We start from the raw sequence: 6189 nt of genomic DNA, 5'->3' as shown, positions 1-6189 counted from the left end.
TCGTAAAGATCATTTTGGAACAACCTGATTTTCCGTACTTGGTTACTAAGATAATGAGAAGTCACAACAATTGGCGATCATTTGCATTGTTACTTTCATGTGTAAGCTATGTCTGGTGATAAGTAGGAGCAGCACGGCCACAGCAATGAAACGTTACCCCTCTCATGTCCTTGTTCCCTATGGTACATCATGGCCATCACCCAACTTATCGTCTATAGACTGTGTGTCTGGGAAAATAATCCGATTTAACACAACTTCTCGAGTTTCTGAAGTTTTTATCTAGGGTTGGCAATTTAAGTGATGACAGGCCTATCCCAGCGATAAGTCAGTTTAAATACTTATACATTTATGGAACAACTTAATCTACAATGATATATGAATCAGTTTTAAATGATGAAAAGAAAAATCATCCCAATAAGTAAATACTTAAATGAACATGTACACTCCTTATTTTCACTTTGACATACCCCACACATATATCTTCACATAAACCAGGGTTAGGGCTACCGCCTGACGGTATAATGTAAGACTGTTTCAGTTTAGCTAATGAATGTATTGCAGGTTGGTTTGACTCAGAGGTATGAATGGATGGCTCAGTCAGCTAAAAGACTGAAGAGTAGCTTCAGCTTAAGGAATGAGTACTGATTCAACTGACAGAAAAACTGCTGACTGTTTTCATATGAAAACAAAGAATGAATAATTCAGTCAATGTGCAGAGCTACGACAGTTTTCGTTTGTTGGCTCCCACAGACTAATGTCACTCGAAAAAGTGGATGAATAATAATGCAAACAATAAGCAGAACTATAACCAACTGACTCGACTGTTTTCGTTTGGTTGCTCCAACAGACGAGTTTTACTCAAAAGAATGAGTGAATATTTCTACCAATATGTAAAACTACAACCAAATGAGCCTATTATTTCCAACGATCGAATGAATCGATTGTTTTCATTCAGTTGTTCCCATCAATAGGCTGACTGTCTTCCACATCCTGCTGACTTTTCTGCTTTGACCTGAGCACAAAAAGATGTTGAAGAGTTCCGAGCATTCATCGACAATGTTACATCAGAAATACTATTGCAACTTGGCGACATTCCAGAAGAAGATGCTAGGCTGTGCTGTGACGTCTCCCGAGGAGACCTTGTCCATTTTTTAATCAGCATTCCGAGGACAAGCTTTAGACACCAATCATAATATGTGTCATTCAGGAGTCTGTCAGACCTTAATGTTTTGTTTGCTGGGGATGGAAAAATATTGAAGATGGGCACAAACATGTCTACAGTGCCAACGGTGTAAGGTGTCTCCCTATGTGCATTCTCTGGTTGCTGGTTTCCTGAATGTAACCCTACAGATCGCACATGTTATCCTTGATATAGTGTGACCATCTCCTCCATAGAATAGTCAACGTTATTTATTGAGATGGTGCCCGTTGACAACGGCATCGCAGAAACATTAACATCTACATTTGCATCAGTGTCGTTAGAGACATTTTGTTGCCCTCTGCATATCACTACTGATCACAGTCGACAAACAGAGTCAGGCTAGTTCAGACAGCTTGCTAAGTTCTGCAGGTATGTCCACCACAAGACTACAAAATACCATCCCATTAGTAACGGGATGCGGTGCTCATATGCCACAACACAGCTTGGACGTTGGGTCTTCCAATTGTCCTCCTTCATTTGTGAACCGCTTATAAAACCAACATTGGTTCTTCAACCACAGAGCTAGCCTACAGAGACATGTTGCATCCTCCAGGTGAATTCATTGACACAGATGCCCTGCATACATCCACATAAGACAAGCTGAAATTCATACATTGTCTGTGAGACTAAATCATTCGGCTCCAGTCTTCAAAAGCTTCCAGTCATAGCACACCACCTCGTTACGTGCATCAAGATCTAGACAACTGTTCCTATGTCATGCTATAGAACCATTGGCATGACACTACCGTTGCAACCCCTCAAACACTGGCCTGTACCGTGTGTTACAAAGAGGTACACAGACAGTTGGATGTCTTGGTGAATGGCAAGATAATCACCAATTCCCTCAATGATGGAGAGCAACCACTGGCGCCAACAACCTGTTCTGGATAATGTGCTCACTTCCCTGCTCATTTCCTCGACACCTATGCTCTGCTTCCCACAAGGGGGCTGATATTGTGTCGACATATCACGCGCTAGTACAGAATTAAGTGTTCGCTTAGTGTTGGTGGTGCAGTGTCACATGATGTAGCCAAGTGAACTGTTGCGGTCAAAACATTTCCACGCTCAGCCGCAAGGTCCACTTATGTTTTTTGCATGTTTTATGTTTAGTCTTTGTATTCCTTTCATTCCTTGTTTTTGTGAATTTATTATGCCATGTTGACTCCTTACTTATTAACAGTTACTGTGTTACTATGGGTCGACTAGTTCCCTTTGAGAAACAATTCTGTTTTCACCAAGGAATCAGTGGATTAAAGTATGTTATCTCTCTTCTATCGATCATCGAGGGTGCCAGTTGACAATGTACCCACAGTAATGCATTTATCCCTTCAGACGACAGTTTGATTGCGTGTTCTGGTTACGGGCATGTCCAAGTAAAAGTCAGTCGAGCAAAAACTGACAAGGTCATACTAGAGCTGAGACTAGGCACTGAAACTATGTGTTTATCTGGCGTCTTATTTTTAGTTTATGCTTGTCTTTTCGTTAGTGTTACACTACTGGCCATTAAAATTGCTACACCAAGAAGAAATGCAGATGATAAACGGGTATTGTGAATCTTCATGTTTTGGCGGTGCAAAGACTGTTCCCTTAAGTTTCGCGTGTGCAGCCGCAAGAAATCTCCTTCTTCTTCTAATATTTCGGCTGTAGAACGTTCAGCCATCTTCAGAGTCTGCCGCAGGACTAAGACTCTGAAGATGGCTGAACGTTATACAGCCGAAATATTAGAAGAAGAAGGAGATTTCTTGCGGCTGCACACCCGAAACTTGATAAACGGGTATTGATTGGACAAATATATTATACTAGAACTGACATGTGATTACATTTTCACGCAATTTGTGTGCATAGATCCTGAGAAATCAGTACCCAGAACAACAACCTCTGGCCGTAATATCGGCCTTAATACGCCTGGTCAATGAGTCATACAGAGCTTGGATGGCGTGTACAGATACAGCTGCCCATGCAGCTTCAACACGATGCCACAGTTTATCAAGAGTAGTGACTGGCGTGTTGTGATGAGCCAGTTCCTCGCCCACCATTGACAAGACGTTTTCAATTGGTGACAGATCTGGAGAATGTGCTGACCAGGGCAGCAGTCGAACATTTTCTGTATCCAGAAAGGCCCGTACAGGACCTGCAACATGTGGTTGTGCATTACCCTGCTGAAATGTATGGTTTCGCAGGGATCGAATGAAGGGTAGAGCCGCAGGTCGTAATACATCTGAAATGTAACGAAATGTAACGTCCACTGTTCAAAGTGCCGTCAGTGCGAACAAGAGGTGACAGAGACGTGTAACCAATGACATCCCATACCATCACGCCGGGTGATACGCCAGTATGGCGATGATGAATACACGCTTCCAATGTGCGTTCACCGCGATGTTGCCACACACGGATGCGACCATCATTATGCGGTAAACAGAACCTGGATTCATGAAGTTTTGCCGTTCGTTGCATCCACGTTCGTCGATGAGTTCACCATCGCTGGCGCTCCTGTCTGTAATGCAGCGTCAAGGGTAGCCGCAACCATGGTCTCCGACCTGACAGTCCATGGTGCTGCAAACGTTGTCGAATTGTTCGTGCAGATGGTTGTTGTCTTGCAAATGTCCCCATCTGTTGACTCAGGGATCGAGACGTGGCTGCATGATCCGTTACAGCCATGCAGATAAGATGCCTGTCATCTCGACTGCTAGTGATACGAGGCCGTTGGGATCCAGCACGGCGTTCGTATTTCCCTCCTGAACCCACCGATTCCATATTCTGCCAACAGTCATTGGATCTCGACCAACGCGAGCAGTAATGTCGCGATACGATAAACCTCAATTGCGATAGGTTACAATCCGATCTTTATCAAAGTGGGAAACGTGATGGTACGCATTTCTCCTCCTTACACGAGTCATCACAACAACGTTTTACCAGGCAACGCCGGTCAACTGCTGTTTGTGTGTGAGAAATCGGTTGGAAACTTTCCTCACGTCAGCACGTTGTAGGTGTCGCTACCGGCGCCAACCTTGTGTGAATGCTCTGAAAAACTAATCATTTGCAAATCACAGCATCTTGTTCCTGTCGGTTAGATTTCGCGTCTGTAGCACGTCATCTTCATGGTGTAGCAATTTTAATGGCCAGTAGTGTACATACATTTCTAAAATACTTCAATTTTAGAAATTATGTTTTATTGACATCTGCTTGAAATGAGATACTTTACTTGTCTGTAAAAAAAAGTTGTCAGTTCTAGTCATGGTTCTTGTGTAAACAAAAAGACTGAAAGGGTAAGTAAAGAGAACCACTCAAACCCAGACACTGATTGGAAACAGTCAATAACGGATGAAACCAATGGATGCATGGTGTCTATTCTTTCGTACATGTCTGAAAGAAGAGACACCATCCAGAATCCGCGTCTGTGATACATAATATGTAAATTGAAGATGGAAAGAGGAAGAAGGGAAAGGAAATGAGGGGATTACTGCTGTTAGCTATCAGCTGTCTGCTATCACTCAGACCCAGTCAGTAAGTGAAAATATTCATATAATGGCTGCAACAGACTGAGACTTTTTCGGTCAGTTGTCTCTCATTGAGTGAAACCACTTAAAAGCTGGTGAGTGACAAAACATTCATACAGCTGACATAGCCGCGGAGACTAGTTTTATTCGGTTCTTCATTCGACTCAAAAGACCAACTGAACGGAAAAAATCGACTGACCAATTGGTTGTTAAAAACAGTCGGTTGTCCCATCACTAAGTCAGCCACCATATTGACAATACCTAAAATGTGCCATATGTCAGTACTGAACTGCACTATAATTCGCGGTAGTTATATTGGCGAGGAGAGCAACTGACGCTGTTCCGCTTAAATGCATAGGTCAACTGTTTATGTTCCGTGAAGACTGTAAATACTCGCACCTCTGTCTGCAGTCAAAAGTATTTAATGGCCTCATATACTGGCAGGAGCTCATGGACATAGGGGATTCACTTTGTCTGAGATGTGGACAGCTTGTGAGAGAAATACGCCAGTGGCTGCTACGCACACTCTGACCACTGTTGTACCGCTGCGCCGATAGGCAACTGGCTTGTGTCCAGGGCGCGTCGAGTTTGGGACGTGGAAGGAGCGTTGTGTTAGCCATTGTCTGTTTCGCTGCCTCGAATGCGGAACACTCAGTCCACTGCACTGGTGAAGTGCTTTCCACTCTAGGTCCTGCCAGCGCAGCAGTCAACGGTTCCACTGTTCACATACCAAGAAACTGCTGAAGTTCCTTGCTCGTCGTATGCTTAGGTACCTGCAGAATTGCTTCGACCTTTTCTGTTAAATGTAGAAAGCTCGCAGACGATATTCTGTGTTCCTAGAAGGTAAATTCAGGTTGCCTGAAAAAGCACCTAGCTCCATAAGGCACCAAAAGCTTAAACACTTGCTGGATGTGTTGTCGATGTATTGGGGTGGCCAGAAACACGAACACATCGTCCAGATATACAAAACAGAACGGAAGGCCTCGAAGGAGAGAGTCAATTAACGCTGTAGTGTCTGCACTGCATTCCACAATCTGAAGGTCGATTATGTGCTTTCAAATAACGTGGAAGGCGCTATAATTATGGTCCTAAGGATGTCGTCTTTCGCCACTACTATCTGCTTTTAGGCTTTCACACATGTCCAACGCAATGAATATTGGTGCACCGTGTAATGCATAACTGTAGTCCCTTAACAATGGCATAGCATAATGGTCGGGCACTGATCTCACACTGAGTGCACGATAGACACAGCAGGGGCACCAGGCTCCACCCTTCTTAGGCACCAGGTGTAAGGCAAAGGAGCACAGACTGCTCGACAGTCTAATAATGCCCTCTCGCACCATAATGTCAGACTCTGCCTTAGCAGTAGCGGGGTGGTTCAGTGCCAAACGATTAGGTCTGCATGGTACTGGTGGTCCATTTGTCGTTTCTATGTGGTACACTGTATTGTGTGTTACTTGCTTAGGCGCTCATGGTGGTCTGGTTAAATTC

The sequence above is a fragment of the Schistocerca nitens genome, chromosome 7 (assembly GCF_023898315.1).
Source record: "Schistocerca nitens isolate TAMUIC-IGC-003100 chromosome 7, iqSchNite1.1, whole genome shotgun sequence".
In the NCBI taxonomy this organism is placed as follows: domain Eukaryota; kingdom Metazoa; phylum Arthropoda; class Insecta; order Orthoptera; family Acrididae; genus Schistocerca; species Schistocerca nitens.
The sequence above is the reverse complement of the archived record's forward strand: the minus strand, read 5'-3'. Positions refer to the sequence as shown.